General features: G+C 39.3%; 1 pseudogene; it reads right to left on the bottom strand.

Moving 5' to 3' along the window:
• Positions 1-19,290: 19,290 nt before the first annotated feature.
• LOC108284100 lies at positions 19,291-20,034 on the bottom strand (annotated as a pseudogene).
• Positions 20,035-25,135: the final 5,101 nt, after the last annotated feature.

The following is a 25,135-nucleotide window of genomic DNA, read 5'->3' as shown; positions in this document are numbered from 1 at the left end:
CTGATTTTTCTATTCATTATGGATCACATTTTCCTGCTCCTTTGCATGTTTAGTAACTTTTAATTGAATGCCAAACATTGTAAATTTTACATTGTTAGGTGCTAGATAATTGTATATCCCTATACATATTCTTGAGCTTTGTTCTGAAACAGTTGATTGGAAATAATTTGATCCTTTTGTGTCTTTCTTTTAAGCTTCAGTAGGTGGGAACAGGGCAATGTTTTAGGCTACAGCTAATTTTGCCACATTACTGAGTTAAAAGTCTTCTGAATACTCCACCTGATGACTTTCTCTGGCCAGCTTTTCTACTCTACCTGGTAAGAACAGTAAATATTCCCAGCCCTGTGTATGTTCCGGTGATTATTCTTTCTAATTCTTTCAGCTGGTTCTCTCCATGGCCTTAGGAAGTTTCCCTAATAGCATGTACTGATCATTATTCAGCTAAAACTTCAAGGGAGACCTCTGCAGATCTCTAAGTTCCTTCTCTATGCAGATCTCTCCTCTATGGTCCTTTGCCCGACAAAATCTAGCTACTTTCATCTCCCCCAGATTCCCAGCTTTGTCTCCTTAACTCAGGAAAACAGCTCCACATGAGCTCTCCCTCACGTGCTACAATCTGGAAACTCTCTCCAGGCAGTAGGCTAGGGTAATCATATGGCTCTTTTCATCTGCTTCCCATCTCTCAGGAAATTGTCCTTTATTGCTTGATGTTCAGTATCTTGAAACGATTGTCCCATATATTTTGTGTTATTTTGTTAAGCCGATTCAGATGGGAGGGCAAATCTGTTACCCCTTCTTTCTCAGAAGTCAGGAATGCTTATTTTGATCAAGGGAACACATTTACTTGAGTCTGTTGATTTTTTTTCCTTAATTTGTTTTTCCATCATCCTCCTGTAAACCATTCATATTCATTGTCACTTGACCTAATCTCAATCATGAAACATGTATTTTTTTTAATACTTACCATAGCCAGCCACTAGCCTAAGTGCTGAGGATATAGACACAAATTAAAACACAACCACATGGGTAACAGAATCTGTGGCCACAATCACTGTCCTAGTTTCTCAGTGTTGGGTCATTTAGATGAACACTCTGTTCTTCCCTCACCCAGCTCCACACACCCTACCTACCAGACCTGTTGCTAACATTGTGCATTGAATGTTCCTAATTCATTTAGGTAAAGAGTATATTTTTAAAGCCTCATACACCTTTTCCTTTATGCCATCTCTCTCTAACAAAGAGAAAGCGTTTTCATCTTTCTGTTATGCAGGCCTATGTTTATTATGTTTTTCTCTTATTACATTAATTTTATTTGAGCAAAAGAACAACAATCATGTTTAAATTTACGATGGGAAACACAGCAAGTTTCCATAAATAGAGTTTAATTACAGTAATTACATTAATTATATATCAACTGATTATTTTAAGATATACTTATTGAGCACCATCAGCTTTCAGAAGTACCCATCATTCTCCCACTATATTTTTCAGATTTTCTATCCATGCCCAGAATAATCAACTATCATCTGACACATGATATAATAAGTACCTAATGAAATCCCAATTAAAATTGTATTTGAGACGCTTAATTTTAGAGATAAATTAGAAATAATTACATGATTCAAGAATCCACATCAGACAGGAGAGACACAACTATATCTTGACTAACTGGAAAGGACAAGCACAGATGAAGCCTTTTAATGTGCTTTCCAAAACCTGTTACAAAACATTATTGTACCTCAGCAGATGGTACCAAGAGATGTCTTTTTTATTTTTTTTAAATAGTTCCCTTTCATACGCTGACTTGAGTGATTTTAGTCCTCCTCATTATTACTGTCATCTGTTAGAGACAGAAAAAAAAGCAGGAGGGAGCATGTTATTTTCCATAAGGCAGGAACATCAGTATGGAGCCAGCCTTTGAGCATACTAAGTTTAATTTACTGAGCCGCAATAAGCAGGAAATGCACGGACTGGCTCTTAGCTGTTCATTTCAAACAACTTATCTTCATTTGGAGCTGAGACACTTGGTGCTTGCTGAGTACTGTGCTCCCTCTCCCTCTCCTGCCTCTCTCCAAGCCCCAGCTAATTTTTTCCCTCTTAAGATTTAATGAATTCTGGAACCAATCAAAAGCAGGCTGTTAGGACACACCAGACAGGTAAAAGCTCTAATACCATCTCTTTCAGAGTTCAAAAGGTTGCTTCCCCACACTAGGATTGCAAAAAATATATATTTATTCCCTCTGAGGGAGTTATTTAGTCTCCAAGGGGAAGGAGAAAACTGCCCCACTAAGTCTACCAAAGCTGTGCTCGGAGCTTCCTCTTCTTGCCCTGCAATATCTTTCTTCGGAGGACAAGAAGCTCATTTACAACCTCACTTGGAGAAACTGTTAGCCGTACGTTTCCAATCTATATAATTTGCTGCTAAAGAACACAATAGTGTCTAATAGAAAACAGCTGTTACAAAATCCACTCTTTCTGGCAGGAGCGGTCCCTAACGTAGGATTTTAATTTTATCTCCTGATTGATAACACCCCATTAGCCATATCCAGATTCCTAACTGCAAAATGACGCATGGGCACTATTTTAAGCTCCCTCCCAGATGGATATCATTATGCTTGCTTGTCCCTCTGAACAGAGTCAACAGTTTGAGCGGTGAAATATGATAGAGGCACTTATTAGCACCCTGACACGCGAAACGGGAAATACTGGTCACAGCCCATCCAGAGTTAAAAATTCATAGATAAGGTGGAGAGATGTAAATAGAAAATATAATAGATGTTCTGTATTATAAAAATCCACAGATAGACATAAAACCAAAAGTAATTTGCATTTCATATATACCAAGAAATATTTTCCTTTGCTCTTTTGGACTTCCACTATTTATAGGAGAGGCACAGAGAGAGTCTTCTTTCACTAGTCACATAAGATTTTATTCGGGAATGGCTAAATTTGTAGGGAAGATGTCAACTTGGGAGATTAGGATAAACAATTATTGAATCAGGTTTCCACAAGTTCATGGCAGAAGTTAAACAACAATTACTCTACAGGGAGGGAAGGGCATTTTTGCCATGGAAATCTGGCTATAAAAGTACCTCAAATGAACAAAGTATAGAATCTTCATCAAGATTCAGCTGGAAAATATTCAAGAAAAAATAAATTTCAGTGGAGTGGCAGCAGGAAGAAGGCAAAGGAAGGTCTATGCCCAAGTTCTTGAAATTCTCATAAAATTGGTGACTGATTCATCATGCTTTCTGGAATAACTTTAATTATACATCTAAAACCATCCTTCACAACCACAGGCATGACAGAAAGGCACAGAGCCATATACTAGTCTTAATGAGATCTATTTAAAGCATCTCAACATTTATTTTGTAATGGCTTCAGAGTCCAAAATCAAGGTACACTTCTCTGTGGAGCTCTTCAACCTTAAGGCTGAAATGCTATATTCATAAGAGGTCCTGGGTGCATTTAAGGAAGCAGGAGCTGGAGAAAATTAGCAGGTTGCATGAGATACTCAATTTCCTACAGTTTATGCAATATTTCTTTGCCAGTTACAAACGTTTTGAACAACGTTACTTCCTGAGTGTTAAAACTAGAACACTGATAGAGCGATATCCATTCACTGCAGTGTGGTGATTTCTGTCATGCCTCAAAACTGATTTTTTTCCTAAACATAACTGGGCATACTCAGTTTTGGTTTTCACCTTTCACCTAAGCAGGACTTTCTCCATGAGACCTTCTCAGACTCCTGGAATAGTCTGAGTTCCCCATGGTGTATTTCCCTGGCACCCTATACTTTTGCTACATCATCACTCATCACATTTAAAATTCAGTGTACTCATCACATTTAAATTTTAATGTCTGTCTATAGTAATTTACCTTTTAGTTAGTTGATGGTCCATATTGTGGATAACAAACTGAATTCTGTCTAAATACACCACCCAATTCTGTATTAAAGTTATCTTGGAATTTGGAGACCTCATGTTAGGACCCGATGATCTGATCTTATAAATCCCTTGGTTTATGAATGAAGAAATAAGCATCATCTATGCTAATATATCCAATTTGAGGCAGGCTTAGACTAAGGCTCAGGTTTTATGGTGCAACACAAGGAAATTCTACTAGGTGTTGAGATCGTTAACCCATTACAAGAATCTGACCCATGTTTCCTCCTTTTTCTTAGCTCCAGCCAATCATCCCATCTTGCACCCAGCCTGGCTCAAATAGGAATTTATCAAACTGAAGGACAAACTCTGATTCTATCCCATAACTCTGAAATCCACTGCATCCTCTAAATACTCTGCCAAATCAACATCCTTCAAACACCCTGCCTCAGTTTCCCCAAGTCATCCATGTTCCCTCCTCCCCCAGTTTATCACACACTTGTCCTTTGCCCTTGCAAAGGCTCTCCTCTTCCTGCTGAAGCATCTTATATTGTCCCCAGACAGTAGCCCCAGGCCTCAGCTAACAATCTTGTGACCTGCAGATTCCCAAGATACTGAGTTTAAAAGCTAGAGCAACTACTCTGCCATTCCTATCTATCAATATCTTTTTTTTTTCCCAATTTCATTAACATGTCAGATGAAAGGGAGTGGCAAACACTAGTACCCTTTCCTACCCGGAGAGCATCCACTTTTATGCATGTTTTATGCAAAGCAGTGCCTTGCTTTACTATTGAAGAGAGAGGCCAACATCCCCTTTTCCCTCTCTAAGGCAGGTCAGGCATTGGCTTACTATATAGGCCTCACCATTATTGCCTCACACTTTTGAACGTAGAATAAGAAAGGTGAATACAAAAGAACATTCAGAAAGTATTCATAACCCAGGATTGAAAGTCCAGAGACTGAGGGGTGGCAAGTATACAGGCTAAGGCACCAGCTGCAGATCTGAGGACTATATCCTCTAATATATCTTCCTTCCTCTGTGTTTATATTCATGCTGAAACATTTTAACTAATTTCCTTTTTCTTCCCTCTCCCAGTTCCAGAATTATTGTATATAAATACCATTGCTTAACTTTACAGTTTATTCCTTAGATTGTAGAAAATGGAAAGAGGATCAGGACAGACCTGGAAGAGAAATGGACAATGCCTAGAGATTCTGGGTTTGGAGTGAGATGAAGCAATTGACAAGACTGAAGGCCAAGCATTAGGCACATCCCATTAGGTACATACAGTTGTCTTTTTAGGGTATAAGTACAAAAAGAAAAGTGTGGTGGTGGATAGCCAACAGAGAATGGGAGTGGGCACTTTTCATTTTATGGTTACCTAAAATGTAAGCCCTCCTCCTAGTTTTGGAGAATCCTCCATTTTGTGGGACTTGGCTATAGGATGACAAATGTGTCATCCATATTGGAAAGCTATTAAGAATTAAAGGGGGCATGGTTAATAATCCTGTTGAAACAATCAGCATAAATCAGGTCTGACCCAGCAAACCAGGACATATAGTCAGCTGAATCTTGGGAAAAGCATGCCCTTCCCTCTACAACAGAAACAATAGAGAGAAGACAGTTCCTCTCCCTGCTCTGTGACAGCTAGGGACACAGGCATGTGTACTGGCTCAGCCAAACAGTCCTTGAAGGAATGACGTGAAAAATGCTGTGGCTGTTAAAAATACTAGCAGCAGTAGTGGATTAAGGTTAAGAGTCCAGTCATGGCATTTGTCAGTGTCCAGTGGCTACAGGGCCAGCAGAAACACCCTAGCCACACTTCTTTTAAATATGTCCATAACCAGGTGTGGTAACTAGTCTCCAAAGATGGTTCTCAATGAACTGGACCTCCAGGTATCTGCTCTCTTGCATAGTTCCTTTCCGCAATGAATGTGTGTTGACCTGTAAACCAACAGAATTTGAAGGAAGTGGTGCTGTGCCAGTTCTAGAGCTCAACCTTGAGAAGACCTGGAAGTTTCTACTTTTGTGCTTTGGGTAGCCCTGAGCAACTATGTAAGAAGTCCGGTTACCTTACTAGGGAGGCCACTTGAAGAGGGAAAGGTCCTGAGATAACAGAGAACAAGAAAGACTTGGTAATGCAGCTGTCCCTACCAAAGGGTTAAATATGTGGGGAAGCCCTCAAGTCCTTAGCTCAGATGAGTGCAGTCTCAGGCAACATCACACAGAGCAGAACAGCCTCTCTAAGCCCAGTCAATACACAGAACTAGAAAAGATGGAGTTACTTAAAGTCACAAAGGATCAAGGTGATCTGTTACACAGTAGTAGATAACCAAAACACTAAGCAGTTAGTGTCCCAAACTGTCTTGCTTTTACCGTCTCATGAGACTGGTTCTCTAATTTTCCTGTTTCAGTTCATTAAGTCTTCACACAAACCTCTTTTCTCTCCTGATTTACCAATGGCTTTTTTTTTTTAACATATTTATCTTTACTTTTTTCACTTTAGGGTAGGGTATCCAAACATTTCAAACATGAGGGCTCCATTTTTAATTTTAAAAAATACATTTAAGAGATGTACCTTTAGGAACCACTGACTATGAAAAAAATAACTAACAAAAAGTTATTAGAATTGAGCAATAACCTTAAATGAATTCTTATTTTCTTCAGCATAACTGTGTATACACATTCAAAAACAAAGAACTATATCTCCATGTGAGAAGCACATTACGTAGTAGTACTTAGGAAGTTTATGAACCTTTGGCCTCTTTCCATAGCTCTTCACCCTCAAAGTCTATGTCCCATCAGGCGGGAGTCACTTATGTGGCATATGTTTCTCCTTTGACATTTCCTTGAGATGACATGGTTCCCAAAACACACTGTTTCTGTGGAGGGATAAACAATCTGGAAGACACTGCAGCTCTGTACAGCCAATATCACTGATAACAGACAGAATAAATACTTTTTTAAAAAATCCAGCAAACCAACCTTCTTCAGAGCATATAAGAGGTTTAAAAAAAAAAAAAAAACATTTTGGAGAGAATTGGCTCACAGATAAGTATAAAAGTTTTGCTAACAAGGCACATGAATTATAGATGTAAAGCTATTCACAAATTCCAACTATTTATGGTTAACCATTTATACTCCTTCAATCTGGGTGCTTCTCTTATATTTCTCCTTTAAATGGGAAGATACCTACAATAGAGCCTTTTTTTATCTGGCTAAGTAGGCACCAATTTAAAAAAAATGAGTTTTTCTTGTTTTGAGAGTATGCCACAATTTTAATGGTAAATTTTTTTAAAAATTGGGGGGTTTTGTTTGGCATCCCCAAACATTTTGGTTCCAGAGAAGAAAATAATTTGAATAAAGAGGGGAATAGCTTCCATCCTGGTAACACATCCAATCCACTTTTCCTTCTATTAAAATAGAAGAAAAAAAAATGTTACCCAGCCAAAGTCAGAAACGATTTTTCCTCACTGTATTTTTAATGTGGACCCAGCAGTTACCTCAAATAGGGTCGTTTTTCAGTTGCACAGGTATCTCTCTGGAGATAGTCCCAAGAATATCTTTGTATTTAAAAATAAGCATATAACACCTTAGAGAAATCTAAGAAGCATATCTTGGTGACATAGATGAATAATCCAGAACTCAGCACAAGGGCTTGGAGCTTATAACATAAACATCCTAAATGGATACGACATCTGTATAGACGATATTTTCAACTTTAATGGTAATATAAAACAACGGCATTAGGGGGCGGTTAGACAAGTTGGAAAAAATCAGATTATGCTTTCTGGCTTAAAAATGACCAACACAACTTCTACTTTGTAGACTATAATATTCAAATATTGAACGTCCTCCCCTTTTGTGATCATCAGCTCTGGGAGTTCCTATGAAAATAAATCAATAAAGCAACTTCTTTTTCCAGGCTGTCTGTCTAGATTCACTGTCACCATCCAATCATCCAATTTCAAATGAATCCCAGACTAATAATTGCAGGTATCCAGCAGGATATAATAATCATTTTCTTAAATTAAAAAGAAACTTCTCATCTTTTGAACAGATATGTTTTTCTCTCACAACTGAGGCCCCCAGGCCTGGCTAGGAATCATTAGCCACTGAATGAATATAAGAAATTCAAACATATTATGAAAATCTTTGAATAATTCAGTTAACAAGCCAGTCAGCCATAAGAGGCAAATGCCCAAGAAATCAGGCTTCATTAGCTAGCTGCTGGCTTCATGTAGAGCTGCCCTGAGGATTCGGAATACTAAAAAATATTTCATATGCCCAGTTATTTCTGCCATAGCACACCATGAGCTTCTCTAAGTGTTAGAACATAGGGGAAAGCAGGGGAAGATGAACAGGAATATTTAGCAAGTGCCTATACTGTTCCAGAACCCACCCTGAACACACATACCTTATTTTATTTAATCCTCGTAATAAGCTATGTTAGCTATTATCATTCCATTTTCTGACTTTACAAATAAGATTCTTGAAACTCAGAAATGTCTAAGGTCATGCTGCTAATAAATGGTAAACAAAAAATTTGAACACAGGTCTAGCTAACTCTATATATACCTCACTCACCAGCTCTGTGTCAGCACAACCACACAAGTCTGTCTACCCAGCCCATGACACCTAAGAGTCAGCAAGTTGAAAGACTGGAAGAGGAAGACATGCAGAATGAGGCAGTATGAAATATCGGTTAACTTGGTAGTAAGAAAAAAAGTGAAGTTCAATCAGGCAATGACAGACTCCCATATTTTACAGAAGTATGGTCTAAAACAAGCCTGTGGGTCCCTCTTTCTTCTTTGCTTAGCTTACTCACAATTGGCACTTACCAATCTCCCATCAGCCAACGACCCAAGTACCTTTCACACTCATCTTTCAGAGCACTTTCATTGTTCTGTATAAAATGCCAGATTTCCAGCACTCACACTCTCTGCCATCTAATAGAATAGATGCCTTCCATGTCACTAGAGAATACTAACCATAGATTTCCAATTGCTAAGCATATGCCATTGATTGTTAAAGGTATTGCTTACTTTTGCCCAGGCTGGGGCCTTTCCACTGACTCAGATAATATCACAACCATTTAGTCTAGAACAATAAGTCAAATATACTGTACCAGACATTTTCAATTTACATTTTTATCAAAGTTGGTCATTCTAATGAACCTTATTCCCTCATTACCATCTTTAATATCCCAAACAAAGGTCCTTAAGTCCAGCTAATCATTGGCAAATGTAAACTACAGGGGAACAGATTTAGGAACAGATTGTAAGGCATATAATAAAATCATTAAAACCCTGTGTAGTCAGAAATGCATTTTTTGGTGTGTGAATCTGGTGCTTTGGGACCTGTGAATCAGGATGAGAGGAGATGATCTGTCCTCATTCTGAGGAGATAGGGCACTTCTTGGCTGTAATTGGGGGTTGCTGATGAAGCCTTTCAAGATGCACAGTCAAGTAGAAGCCTGCTTCGTATAGAGGCTTTCTTCACTGCCGTTTCGTGTCAAGAAACTCTTCTGCCTTTAACACATTTTTAGATGGAGAATTGAAGACTTCATTCACAAGATCATCTAAAACTTACAGAGCTGCTGCTGTCTCTAGCCTAGTCTCAAATGGGAAAGGGGATGGGAACAGAAGTGGGGAACGCGGGGGCAGGCTGCAGAAACCAGAGCTCCCACTAGGTGTTTTTGAATAGCTATTCTCTCTGCAGCATGAAATAGCAGTAGAAATACAAAGTGGTGCTGCAACACCTACGAGCAGGGGCTGTGAAACAGCAGGAAGGGTTTAATGCCAGAAGTTTTGATTCTACCATATGAAGCTCATAACCCTCAAATAAACTACGTTTAAAAAGTGGGTTAGGCCGGGGGTGGTGGCTCAAGCCTGTAATCCCAGCACTTTGGGAGGCTAAGGCAGGTGGATCACGAGGTCAAGAGATCGAGACCATCCTGGTCAACACGGTGAAACCCCGTCTCTACTAAAAATACAAAAAATTAGCTGGGCATGGTGGCGCATGCCTGTAATCCCAGCTACTCAGGAGGTTGAGGCAGGAGAATTGCCTGAACCCTGGAGGCGGAGGTTGCGGTGAGCCGAGATCGCGCCATTGCACTCCAGCCTGGGTAACAAGAACAAAACTCCATCCCAAAAAAAAAAAAAAAGTGGGTTATACGCCTCATTTTCCAATGTTAGAGAGTGTTTAGGGAGGTCCACCAGTTTTCTATGGTCACAATAATAATGCATTCCAAACATACCAAAGCTGTTTGCTGAAAACATTACCTAATTGTCTGTTTTGCATCTACAGGTTGGCTGGGTGGTTCTCCTCTTCTGGGCCAGATTTGGGTAACCTTGGCCAAGCTCATCCACATGCATACAGTCAACCAAATATGGGCTGGGGTCTGGTTTGTCTAGAGTGGCCTTGGCCGGGATGACTTGGCTCTTTCATAAGTCTAGAAGGCTAGCCCAAGGATATGCTCAAGATAACAAGCAGAAAATCTCAAGAGCTTCTCAAGCCTCTGCTTGTGTCACACGTGCCGAAGCAAATCACTGGCCAAAGAGAATCACATGATCAAGCCCACTGCGGAGTAAGAAGGCGTTACAAACTCACAGGACAAAGAGTATGGATAAGTTAATTGGGGCCCTTAGTGCAGTCAGTTGAGGAAGAGGGTTCCTTTAGGGACAAATTCAAAATAGAATCTTTATCACTGGTTAATTCATAGCTCCCTATGACTATCCTCCAGGTAAAACTAAGCTTTCATTAGGCCATACAAATCAGCTAAATAAATGGGAACAGCACAATGAGGTTATTTAATCTTTAAAGATGTACCTTCATTAGACTTTGCCAAGTTTACTGTATATTGGAAAAGGTATAGAGCTGAGAAAAATGTGGCTAATAAGTAATTTAATCTGCCAGTGCTCTGGACTGCTAAATGCTAAAAATATGCATTTCTGAAGGTTACAACATTCAAAATCACCAACCAAGTCAGGAAAACTGGAGCCAGAGGTTAGTATAGTAAAATTTCCCATGGTATTTTTGATTACAAATTAGGCTATTAAATGAATAGCTTACTACAATGATATAAAAGTGGCAAAGTTAACGTCCCCCTAAGGACCTTCAGTTCTACAGTTTCTGACTCTTGTGGGTTTAAATTTGTAACTTATTGCACTCAAGTAGCTTTTGCATTTAATTATTTTAGGGGAGAGAGTTAAGAGGGAGAGATGGAAGTAGGGGAGGAGAATAAATGAGCCCATCACTTCTCAGAGCTCACTTACATACAGCTAATGCTCCCTGCTTCACTCTCTATTCACAAATTCATTCTCTATTCCCTAAAGGAAGCAGGTGAGACCAGTCTCCTTTCTGCTACTCCAGCTTTCCATCTGAAGGACAGGTAGAGAATGTTATGATATTTCCAGGCTCTGAGTTGATATATCAAGGGGACTTTTCACCCCTTAAATAATCAGCTACAGCCTGCTCTTTTTCAAGTCCAGCTGTGAAATATTTTACATCATGCATCTGGGGATTCAGCTCCAAACTGAGCATGCCCAAATTCCCATCTGAAGCGATTGTTTGCATGGCAATTCTAAAATATGATACATTCTTGAACAAAGACTTCATAAGTTGTGTTCCTGATTTTCCCTTCCCCTTCTCTTTTGCTCCCCGGCCAAAGGATCAAGACAAAAGCCCGGAAAACACCACCTGTTAAGACATTCCCCTACTCCAAGAGTTGTTAATTGTCCTACAGGAGCAGCAGGTGTCATCCCACAGTGGAAAATGTGAATGCCACTGCTTCCTGAGAGATAATTTCTTTCCAGGATCCCAACTTTCCTCAACTTTTTGTAATGCCAAGAGAATTAGAGTAATTTTTAGAACATAGAGGGGGAAAAGTATGGAAACTGATTTTAACTTAAAGTCTCATCCCACTCAGAACATTTAATATAAACTGGATGATTTTCTAGTTCCTGCGGCTAGAGATGTGACTAAACAGACCCTGACCTTAGGACATCACTGTCACATGACGATTTGGATTATTTAACAGGTAACTAGAATGTCATTACAGTTGTTGTTCATCAGGTGCTTGGCAGAGGCCCAGGTGGAAAGAAAGCAACCAGACCTGTGGAAAATTAAAAATCAAGGAGGATCCATCATCCCTGCTACAGCCTAGCTGAAGATGGACAGTAGTAGTAGACAAAGCACTTTCCCCAGATGGGATGGCCAGCCAGATGTGTAACCTTGGTGAAACCAAGGTACACCATTGGATTCCCATATGGAACCAAAAAAAGAGCTTATATAGCCAAAGCAAGCCTAAGCAAAAAGAACAAATCTGGAGGCATCACATTACCAGAGTTCAACTACAAGGCTATAGTTACCAAAACAGTATGGTACTGGTATAAAAGTAGTCATACAGACCAATGGAACAGAATAGAGAACCCAGAAATAAAGCAAACTACTTAAAACCAATTGATCCTTGGCAAAGCACACAAAAACATAAACTATGGAAAGGATACCCTATTTAATAAATAGTGCTAGGTAAACCAGCTAGCCTCATGAAGAAGAATGAAACTCAATCCCTGTCTCCCACCTTATACAAAAGTCAACTCAAGATAGATCACAGACTTAAATCTAAGACCAAAAACCATAAAAATTCAAGAGGATAACCTGAGAAAAACTCTTCTGGACATTGGCCTAGGCAAAGAATTCATGACTGAAACCCCAAAAGCAAATGCAACAACAACAAAAACCATAAATAAATGGGACCTGACTAAACAGAAAAGCTTCTGCACAGCAAAAGAAATAATCAACAAAGTAAACAAAAAACCCACAGAATGGGAGAAAATATTTGCAAACTATGCATCTGACAAAAGACTAGTATCCAGTATCCACAAGAAACTCAGATAAATCAAAAAGAAAAAAATAAATAATCCCATCAGAAAGTGGGCAAATGACATAAATAGGCATTTCTCAAATGAAGATATACAAATGGCCGACAAGCATATGAAAAAATGCTCAACATCACTAAATATCAGGCAAATGCAAATTAAAATCACAATGAGATATAACCTTACTCCTGCAATAATGACCAGTACTAAAAAGTCAAAAAACAATAGGTGTTGGTGTGGATGTGGTGAAAGGGGAATGCTTATACACTGCTGGTGGTAATGTAAATTAGTACAACCTCTATGGAGACAGTATGGAGATTCCTTAATGAACTAAAGGTAGATCTACCATTTGATCCAGCAATCCCACTACTGGGTGTCTACCCAAAGGGAAAGAAGTAATTATATCAGAAGACACATACATATATATGTTTATTGTATCCCAATTCACAACTGCAAAGATATGGAAGCAACCTAAGTGCCCAGTGACCAATGAGTGGATAAAGAAAATGTGGCATATATACACCATGGAGTACTACTCAGCCATAAAATGAAATGAAATAATGTCTTTTGCAGCAACTTGAATGGAGCTGGAGGCCTTATTCTAAAAGAAGTAACTCAGGAATAAAAATATAAATACCGTATGTTCTCACTTGTAAGTAGGGGCTAAGCTGTGAGGACACAAAGGCATAGAGAGTGACATAATGAACTCTGGAGACTCAGAAGAGGGAGGATGGTAGAAGGATATGGGATAAAAAATACCATATATTGGGTACAACATATACTACCCAGGTGACAGGTACACTAAAATCTTATAATTCACCACTATGTAATTCATCCATGTAACCAAAAACCACTTGTACCCCAAAAGATATCAAAATTAAAATATTTAAAAAATTAAAAGTAGCACATGAAAAAAAAAAATAACCTTAATTTCCTCATAGGTAAAAGAGACAAAATGGGAGACACATCATCACAAGGGTTTTGTGGGGACTAAATGTGTAGCTCTACAGAAAGTGTCTAGCAAAGTGTCTGCCACTTAATGACCATTTAATAAACCTTAAGTATTATTATTGATGTTGTTGTTAAAATGTGTTAGTGTTTTGAGCTGCAAGGTATTACCCTAGCAAGTTGCAAGCAGTATCTGATTTAATCCTCACCATTTATCAGATGAGGCTACTGAGGCATAGAGGAGTTGACAAGTTTTGAATCCCAGTCTTACTTCATATCCTTTACCCTGCACTTAAGCATAATATAGGGTAGTTAAATGATTATATAACCACATATCCTTCACCCTGCACTTAAGCGTAATATAGGGTGATTAAATGATTATATAACCACTATCATTTTATACATCCTCTTCTCCTAGCCCATTCCATCTTACAGCCAGAAAGTTAAAAGATGAGGGATGGAAGAGGAAGGCATACACAACAAATGAGTATGAAGTACCAGTTCACAACTTGGTTGTAAGAAACACATATAAAATCAGGCATGAGAATTGGAAAGTATAGCAGTCTGGAACCATTTAGCATTAGGGCAAATAAACTGCATGATTCAATTGCAATTAGAGATAACATATAACTAGATGACAGTGCAATATAGGGAATTGTAGTATATTAATGATCCTGTGTTATCAAGAGAAAGTCAAATTATGCTCTGTTTTCTGTTTAAGAATAATGGGAAGTGTGAGACATTTTAAAGAAATTCTATCAAAAAGAGGAAAATTTCTAAAATGTTTGATAATTGAAGAAATAATCTCCACTTATATATAAAAATCTTATTCCTAGATGGTGATACATAGAATTACAATTGAATTACAGATGGTCACCAACTTAGGATAATTTGACTTACAATTTTCCCACATTTTATTGGTATCCAAATCCACTATAAATTAAGGAGCATCCAGGCTTATAATTTTTTGACTTTACAATGAGTTTACCTGGCTATTAAGTATATTTTCAATTCCTTATATTCTCTACTTAAACAATGGGTTTATCAAGACATAGTCTCATCATAAGTCAAGGAACACCTGTGTAGGGTGATACGGTTTGACTCTGTGCCCCACCCAAATTTCATCTTGAATTGTAATAATCCCCATGTGTCATGGGAGAGATGTGGTGGAAGGTAATTGAACCATGGGGGTGGGTTTTTCACTTGCTGTTTTCATGATAGTAAGTCTCATGAGATCTGATGGTTTCATAAAAAGGAGTTCCCCTGCACATGCTCTCTTGCCTGCTGCCATGTAAAACGTGACTTTGCTCCAACTTTGCCTTCCACCATGACTGTGAGACCTCCCCAGCTATGTGAAACTGTGAGTCGTTTAAACCACTTTCCTTTATAAATTATCCAGTCTGAGGTATGTCTTTATTAGCAATACTATTACAACAGGATTGGCAAATTCTTCAAAAATCCTCTAGCCCTACTTCTACATTTTTCAGGTAAGGAATCAGAAGCCCAGGGTGGTTAAGTGACTTACCCAAAGTCACACAAACAATTAGCTGGTGGGGAGTCTAGTGAAATGAGGGAATGGACAGACAATAACTAAGGCTAAAGCTCGAAGCTGAGGTGTGATGGTTTGACATTCCACAATGAAGAGCTTGAAACTGATCATGTGAGCTAGCTTTTCATAGTGCATCCCATCAGCTAAAAAGAATTATACAAATGTATAATAAAAAGAAGTATACAAACATAATGTGTACTTATTACATATATCTACTATTATCATTAATATCTCAAGGCATAGATTACACTGACAGAGAGGTTCTTCATTAATGATTAAAATAATCTTCTTGATAATTTATATTTCTTTTTGGCTGACTCTTTCTCAGATCTAATTAGGCCATTCATTATTGTTTCTGCCCTATAATGTGGCTTGTACCAAAAGAAGGCAAAGTTCCAGCTCTGCTATTGTCTTACTGCTTTGTAAGTCACTTACACATTTTCCTGGAAGTTCTTTTGTTTAAAATTGGATGATGTACTCTATAAGCTCAGTTAAGCAGGTTCATGAGGGCACTGCCATCTACTGCTCTGTGTTATGGAATTCCCTCTCTTTCCATTGGCTATCTCAATTACGGCATGACATACGGACAGAGTACAGGTATCATTGTCACTCCTTGTATTAAGTGTTAATTTCTGAATTCTTCAGAATCATTTCTATGTGCCTATGCGTGTATCCCAATGACTTTCCTATAACCCATTTGGCCCTCTTGTGCATTTTCATTGGAGGGCATTGTAATGGGTGATGGACGGAGCACCATGGAAGACTTTATGATTTAAAGAATAAAAAAGTCACCAATGCCCACTACAAAGAAGGACTTCCAATACTGGAGGTAGGGTAACCAGCTAGGTAGCTTTGGCAAAGGTCAAAGCGAGAAAGGACTGGGCTGGGGATGAATAAGATAGAGCAAAAATGAATAGAAGAAGATGCATTCTAGAAACATTGAGAAAGGGAAGATGGCAGTTCCCATAAATTTGGGTGTGAGAGAAAAGGAAAAAAAAATCAACTGTGGCTCCAAGTTTTCTTCCATAAAGGGTCAAGTTATCAAGTAAACAGTGACAGCAACACTGGCAAAGGTATCTGTAACCGTCTGTGTGTTAACACAGCAACTTTCAGAGCTTTCAAGGCTTTTATGTTCCCTCTCCTTTTTTAGTATTCATCCATTTATTATCTCTGATAATAAAGTCAATGAAAACTCAGAGAAGCTTATTTCTTACATTTACATGAGAAGCAGACCAAAACCCCCTCTTGGCACCATCAATCAGAACAAACTAGCTTCTTCCACCACCAACCCGACCCTTTAGAGAGATTTAAACCATGAGACACAATCAAATGAACAGATGAGCCTCTCAATCAGTATCTGTATCTTAACTGCCACAGACACAACCAGCCATGGTGATGCATTATACATTTTTCGTGTTGTGTGTGTCTGCATGTTTTGTCAGAACTCAAATTTCTTTAGCACTTAAACTGCTGTCATCCCAATAATGTTATTCATTGTTAGCGATGACTCCCTGTGCTATATCACAAACAGAGGACACGATGCATACAGTTCCAGGAAGAAACTGGCAGGATAATATCTTCTTCTAGCCTGTGAGCAATTACCTACTTTCCCTTTATTTTCTTTCATTTCTTTCCCTGGGAAACACAATGTGCACAGTTAACACACAGTTGTGCTGAGTTATGACACTTTAGATATTTTCATCTTAAAAATGTTAAGTGCTGATACTCAACCTTATAAATCCAGTTCTGCTATATCGAAGTGAGAAGAGAATGGGGAAGGAGTACATTTATTTAGGTGTTATTCTATTAAATTATATCGTATTATATAGCATAGTTTAATACTATATTTTCAATAAAGAATTATATTAATTGCTAAATGGAAACAAGATGTCACACCTCTCATCTTAGATGAGGCATAAAACTACTAAGATTGGCATAGTCCTAGACAGGTGTTCCCCTGACAAGAGGGTACAAAGCTGTTCTCACTCTCTGGTAATTTTGCAGCCACATTAAATATGACTTTTACTCTTTTAGAAGTATTAAGAAACAGTCTTTTATTCTCTTCACCTCTAGCTGTGAAGTCAAGTGATTCATCTAAATTAGTGAGATAACACAAATAACACATATGTCATCTATTAGCACATATTTATCTATTGGACAGAGTCTAAAAATTAAGATGTGCATATGCCTGTGACCGCCTATTTTTATGTTTTCCATACTTGATATGAAGCCTCAGGGCACCAGCTGGGGCAGTGATCTGCTCTGTAGTTTTCCACACATGCTCTCCTAGAAGTCCACTCTTGAAGTGGAGCAGAAGTATCCAGAAGTGCATTTTGGCCTCTGGTCTAGTAAAGAAGGTTGCTACTTTGGATTCTCATCATCCTGACACCTCCAAAAGAAGGGTCAGGTAACGAATGATGGTAGTTCAAAGTAAGAGAAGACAAGGTAACATAAGAATGATGCTACCAGAAACATCGTGGCAAAGATTTGATCCATACCAGTGTTTTTCAAACTTTAGTGAGCTTTAGACTTACCCAGAAAACGTTTCATAATGCAGATTCCTGGACCCGATCCCCAGAGTTTCTGATTCAATAGGTCTGACATGGTGCCAATAATTTGCTCCAACAATCTCTAAAGTGTTGCTTATTCTGCCAGCCTTTGAACGGCACTTTGAGTAGCACTGATCTATTAGCAAGAAAAATGAGTACCAAGGAAGGTAGACCCAGATTTTCCATTCTTTAAGGACAAGTATCAAGTGCAGAAAATCTTTTCCTAAGACCAACCACTGCAAATGTGTGAAGGAAGTGACATATGCAGCTTCACATTTCCAAAAAGAGAATGGTATCTAGCAGATTGCATCAATGGTCCAGTTCTTCAGCCCTCTCTGTATCTATCCGTTTTACCATGTGATTTAGCAACTCCTACTCCTAAAAGGATAAAGCACATTTCCCTACACTTTGGCTTTGAGTTTGACCATGTGGCTTACCTTTACCACATGAATGTTAGCAAGCACACTGTGACCAAAGACTTGTAAAGCCCTGCATGACTGGCCTTCTCTCTTGTGCCTCTGCTACTACATGACCCTCTGACCCACGGGATCCAGCAAGTGGATGAGAGACTTGGGCAACAGGGTCTAACCGCTCATGGTGAGCTTATATCTACAAGTCCCCACCAGACTCCCAGACATCTGAGTTTGGCCAAGAGCAACAGAGCCACCCAGCCAAGCTCAGCTTCATTGTCAACCCTCAATTGGACCTGCATGTCTGTAAGAATAAATACTTGTGGTTTGAGTTACTGAGTTTGACATGGTTCTCATGCAGCACATTTCACGACAACAGCAAACCTATATGTAGTGTCCATTCGGTTGCCCTACCTGGTGGCTAGAATTTGGAGAACAGCTGGAGGTATCTACAGCCATGCAGAAGTGAATCTGAAGAGACTTGTAAGGTTGATAGGCTCCATTCTTGTAGTTACACATCAGGAGGCTTCAGGAATTGAAAATCAATTTGGGGACAGTCCTAGGCCTGGTTCTGTGGCTTTTAGATTGTAAAACTCAGCTTCAAGGAAAATGATGGTCTTTTCTAATGGTAACACAGTATCAGCAATAGGCTGGAATCAGGTTTCCAACTTCCGGGCTTGAGCTTCACTTGCAGACTTTGTGGCTTTTCCTTTGCCACCTGAAATAAAATTCAAGCCTTAAAATAAACTGCCAAAGTAGCTACTCAGTGTGTTCCCACTCTCCTTGCTTTCCTCAAAACCATGAAACAATCACTATTAGGATTATGAATAGCTGAGGCCCATATTTTTAGGATACTAAATTATACATACAGCTGGTAGTAATTGTGATCAACAAGAACAATAATTCCTTTCAAAGAAAAAAATAAATTATACCATCAGGTGAGTTGTATTTGTTTATAAGGGATGAAACCATATGCAATATGTTTTGTTAATTTCTTTCTCTTTTCGTTTCTTTCCTTTCTTTTTGACCAGCTTAATTCACTTTATTTTTCTTGTATAAAAACTCTATCATGTAGCCACAGCTGGAGCCTGGATCCTCTGTACAGAGACTTTTGTGTAGGTCTTGATGAAGTGGTCAGTGAATTCCAGATTGGAAGACTTGGTGAATACAGTCTCCTTCCAGAGGTCAGGGGTCAGCTAGCTGTAGGTTTTAGAGATGGCATCAAAGGTGGCCTTGGCGAAGTTGCCCAGGGGGTCAGTGCAGCCCCTGGCTGAGGGGTAGCAGTCATCGATACCAGCCATCAGCAGCAGCTTCTAGGGCATGGGCGCCGAGATGATGCCAGTGCCCCTGGGCATGGGTATGAGGCACCAGCACAGAGCCGCAGCAGCCTGTCACCTTGCAAAGGATGGTGCGGAGCTTGCCGATCTTGTTTCCCCAGTAGCCTCTGCACACGAGGACAATGGAGAGCTTGGCTAGGTTGATGGTCCCAATGATGGCAGTGGCCATCACCTTGGAGCACTTAACACCCAAACCAACATGGCCATTGTAGTCCCGGATGGCAACAAACACCTTGAATCTGGTGTACTGGCCTGCGCAGATCTGCTTCTGCACCGGCATAATCTTCAAAACCTCATCCTTGAGAGAGGCCCCTCAAGAAAAAGTCAATGATCTCAGACTCCTTGTTGGCAGGGAGAAGAGATCCATCTCCTCCAGGGACTTGATGTTCATGTTCTTAACGAGGTGTCCCAGCTTGGTAACAGGCATCCACTCCTTGTCTCAGCCTTGCCTCTGTGAGCTCCACAGCCTCGGCCTCGGCCCCAGCCCCAGCCCCAACCCCAGCCACAACACCGGCTTCGGCCCCGGATGCCATGAAGCCTCCACAGTTCCCTATCCCAGGGCCCACCAACCGACGACGCCTGTATCATCCACCATTTGCTGTTTTTTTCAGAAGAGTTAATTTCATTCTTATTTATACTCTGTTTTTCCAAAACCATTTAAAATAAACTATTGTGTATTGCTTTTATACGAATACCTTTAAAAAAAACTGGGGGTTGGTTGGTTGGTTTTTGTTCCTGTTTTCCTTGACAAGTGTGAAATAAAAGGCTGCAGTTATTTTAAGCTGATCTATGACCCATTTTCACCCCATTCAATAGTTGACTAATATGGCCCTTTCAAAAGGCCCTTAAACACACAGGACTTAGTTGGCCATTAATTGACAATTTTTAGACACATTAATCTCCAAACATGAATGTAACTGAGATCATAAAAATGTCTATTACCAACAGATGCAAGGTAGAGTAGAAAGATCATAAATATAGAATTAGAAAGCCTAAAGCTTTCACTTAATAATAATTATAGGTATCATTTTTAAGAGAATAATCTACCCTCAGCCTCCGGAGTAGCTGGCATTAGAGGCATGTACCACCATGCCTTGCCAATTTTTTTTTTTTATAGACGGGGTTGGGGGTGGTCTCACTGTGTTGCTGAGGCTGGTCTCAAACTCTGGGCCTCAAGCAATCCTCCCAGCTTGGCCTCCCAAAGTACTGGGACTATAGGCATGAGCCACCATTCACAGCCAGCACTTTTCATACATTATATAAAAACAATTATTTGCCCTCCCATTCACATTATGTTTACACATTCCTTTGGGTATTATGATCTTCTTTGCACAAAGGCAAAAGCAGAGATTAAGTGATGCCCAAGTTCACAAAAAGAATAAATGGCAGATGATTCAAACCCAGGTCATCTCAATTCCTAAGCCTATACTACCTGGCTGTGACAGCCTTGGATGATCCTGTATGATTTGGATAAGCCCACTTTGTGTCTCTATAGATGCTAAGCTCCGGACAATAATAGTCCCCATCTCAGGGAATTTTCGAGATGATCATAAATGCAGAAGCGCTTTTTAAACTACAAAGTTTAGTTAGACCATATAAGGATGGAGAATCAGTACTCTCCTACGATCTGTTCATCCTGTAGTGCAGGGCAGACAGAGTCACTGCCACAGTGGACTCCTTGCTAAACTGACAGAAAAGTCTGGGGAAGACTGTTCAAAGGAGGACATCTAAAGCTGATCCCTTGCACCTCAGTTTATTGTCACAAAACTCTAAAAAGGTACAACAAGGAGGAACCTTGGTGACCACAGGCTAAATCAACCTTCTTCTCTACTCAGATTTTACACAGGAGGCATCAGAGGCCCTGTAACTTAAGTGCTCAGCATCAGTGTACAACCCTAATTAGTAGCAAAACTAGAGGCAGCAACCCAGTGTCCAGCTACTACTATGCTTTCCATGACACAAGACCATCTCTTAACTCATTTCCACACAATTCTTGTTCAATAACCAGTAAGCATTAATTCATGAGGTACCATATCCTGCTCTAATTCCATGGAGAAAAAGCCACTAACATGGAAGGAAATAAGGCGTCCAATGTGGAATTCAATCTTCCAGAACTTCCTAGCATTTTCAAACCAAATAAAACAGGATTAGAAATAAGAATTTGTTTCTCTTTATCATTTGTCTGTGTAGAGAACAGTCTGCTTTTTATGTAGTCTGAATATGATACTTTTTTTTCCTCAATCATTAATATTTCTGGCTAGTTCAAATCAACTCTCACAGTTATACTAGAGAACCAGGAAGAGAGTAATGGCTTCAGGAGAAAACATAAGAAGTCTCAGACAATTACCATTTTCTAATACTCTGACGCAATCTCAGCCAAGTACCCAGCCCACCTGCCCCCAGAGGGCTGTGAACAGCCCTAATATCCAGCTCAATTCATACTGTGCCAAACAGCTTTGGCACATCTGTGCTGAGAATGAGATCCAAGGGTTTCAGACAATATGCTCTCTTGAGCTCCATCATATCCCACATTTTATTTTATTTATAAATGGACAAACGATTTACGGCTGCAGTGTGAAATTCAAAGAAGGAGCTGTGCACTTGGCATTTATAGTAGGTCAGGCAGTGGCACGCCACCACAAACAATAATGCAAACAGGAAACAAAGGGTCAGGGTTGTGTGGAGGTTTTTAGGGTTTTTTTTTTCTATTATATACAGGATTAATAATAAACTCAGAGGGGCCTTCCCATAATGTATGCCTTGTTCAAAGTCAGCATGGACTGGAAATAATCTGCCCACCCTCATCTGTGGGAGGAAAAGGGCCATTAACAATAGATTTCAAATGAGGGAGTTTAATGTAGTGAGGTTTCTAAAGTAAAAAAATAATAATAATAATTAAGGTGTATAACCTTCTTGCATAAGGTTTTTTACCCTTAGTACCTTCTTCTGACATCTGCCCAAAGTTGTGTAAGACTTAAAAATAAATGAAGTCATTAGTAGATTCAAGGCTACCTAGAGCTCTACTAAATAAAATGTTACCCTTACCCCAATGTGAGTTTAAAAAAAAACATGCTGAACCTGGGGCCAGTCGATTACTACACTAACCTTCTTGATAAATCTTGACAAAAGAGCTAACTATTTTTAAACAGACCTAATGTTCAGAGAAGTTTAGGTCACAGAAAAAATGAGTGTAAAGTACAGAAAGTTCCCATATATCACTTTCCCTCACACAAACACAACTGTCCTCTCTATCAACATCCCACATGAGAATGGTACATTTGTTACAACTGATGAACCTACATTGACCCATCATTATCATCCAAAGCCCATAGTTCACTTTAGGGCTCATTCTTGATATTGCACATTCTGTAAGTTTTGACAAATGTATAATAACATGTCTCTACCATTATAGTATCATACAGAATAGTTTCACTGCCCTAAAAATTCTCTGTGCTTCTCATATTCATCTTTCTCTCCTGCCTATCCCCTGGAAACTACTGATCTTTTAAACAGTTTTGGCTTTTCCAGAATAGCTGGAATCATACAGAATGTAGCCTTTACAGACTGGCCTCTTAAACTTAGTAATATACATTTAAGGTTCTTCCACATCTTTTCATAGCTTGATAGCTCATTTATTTTTAGCCCTGAATAATATTCCATTGTCTAGATGTATCACAGTGTATTTATCCATTCACCTATTGAAGGGCATCCAGTTTGCTTCTCAGTTTTGGCAATTATGAATAAAGCTGACAGAAACAACCATGTGCAAGTTTTTCTGAGGACATAACTTTTCAGTTCATCTGAATAAATATCAAAAAGCAAGACTGCTAGATAGTATAATAAGAAAATATTTAGTTTTGTTGGAAACTGCCAAACTATTTTCCAAAGTGGCTATATCATTTTGCATTTCTACCAGCAACAAATGAGAGTTCCTTTTGTTCCACATCCTCACCAGCATTTGGCATTGACATTGTTTGGGATCTAGGTCATTTTAACAGGCAGAGTATTAACTAACTGTTTTCATTTGCAGTTTCCTAATGACATATGATGTGGAGCATCTTTTTATATGCTTATTTGTCATCTATGTTAACCATTTTAGTAAGATGTCTATTCAGGTCTTTTGCTTATTTTTAATTTGGGTTGTTCATTTTCCCATTGTTGAGCTGGTTTTTTTTTGGGGGGGGAGACGGAGTTTCGCTCTTGTTACCCAGGCTGGAGTGCAATGGCGCGATCTCGGCTTACCGCAACCTCCGCCTCCTGGGTTCAAGCAATTCTCCTGCCTCAGCCTCCTGAGTAGCTGGGATTACAGGCATGCGCCACCATGCCCAGCTAATTTTTTGTATTTTTTTTAGTAGAGACGGGGTTTCACCATGTTGACCAGGATGGTCTCGATCTCTTGACCTCGTGATCCACCCGCCTCGGCCTCCCAAAGTGCTGGGATTACAGGCTTGAGCCACCGCGCCCGGCCCCATTGTTGAGTTTTAAGACTATTTTGTGTATTCTGGATAACCATTCTCTATCAGATATGTCTTTTGTAAGTATTTTCTCCTAGTCTGTGGGTTGTCTTGTCATTCTCTTGATAGTAGTTTCTTGTATTTGAAGTAGTCATATCCTTTCATATTAGCAGGTTAAACAAAAGAATGGTTTCAGGCAAGCTGCTTACTTTCCTTAGCCTCAGTTTACTTAGTCATAAAATGAGGCCAATAATAGTAGCTATATTAAAAGTGTTTGTGAAGAATAAAATAATCAAGTATATAAATGTTGGCTGATGATTGCAGGAGCAGCTGCAGCAGCAGGATCTTAGAAGCTTAAAGGAAGTGATGAAATCACTTTAGGAAAATCTATCCCACTCTTAGTACGCTGTACTGAAATCTCCAAGTGAGATTTCCATCTCTTTTCAAGCTCTCTCACACAATACAATCAGTTCCATGGGGACAGGGACAGTGTCTATTTTGCTGTCTTTCCAGAGTCAAGGGTAACATATAGCTAAATAGGAAGCACTTAATAAGTGACAGATAAGCTGGTGCTCACTTGGCCTATGGCCTTAGAGAATGTCTTACACCTCAATGGGACTCAATTTTCCCACTGGTAGAGCAGACAAAGATTGCTGACTACAAGTACTCCAGGGTTCCTATTGTCATTCATTCAATGAATGAATCTATCTCACATCCCAGATTGCATATGGGGGATATCCGTAAAATATGTTAACTCCTATTGGTACTCAAACTCCACTTTATAAGTTATTCTTTGAGATTTTGATAAAGGACTTTATAGTCTGGACTAATGCTTGGGTTGTTCCTAAACTTACAAGTGACTGTTGCCATACATGAACTGAGTGTGTGATCTATGTTCTGCATACTTCAAACTTCAATGTCTGCACACATCTGATACCTGTTCTCTCTGCTTGCATGGACCTATTCCTTCTTTATTAAAAGAGATAAAAAAGGGCCACAGATTAGAAATCAAGTGAGGGACCAAAGAAGCTTAGAATTTCAACTGAAGGGAAGCCAGAGGAGAGGAATGTTCACTTCTGGAATTCCTTTCCAGAGCTACCAAAAGTGGATTCACCCTGGGT

This window comes from Cebus imitator, unplaced genomic scaffold (assembly GCF_001604975.1).
Source record: "Cebus imitator isolate Cc_AM_T3 unplaced genomic scaffold, Cebus_imitator-1.0 Scaffold269, whole genome shotgun sequence".
Lineage (NCBI taxonomy): Eukaryota > Metazoa > Chordata > Mammalia > Primates > Cebidae > Cebus > Cebus imitator.
Note: the sequence above shows the minus strand (reverse complement) of the source record. Positions and strands in the feature narration are given on the sequence as shown.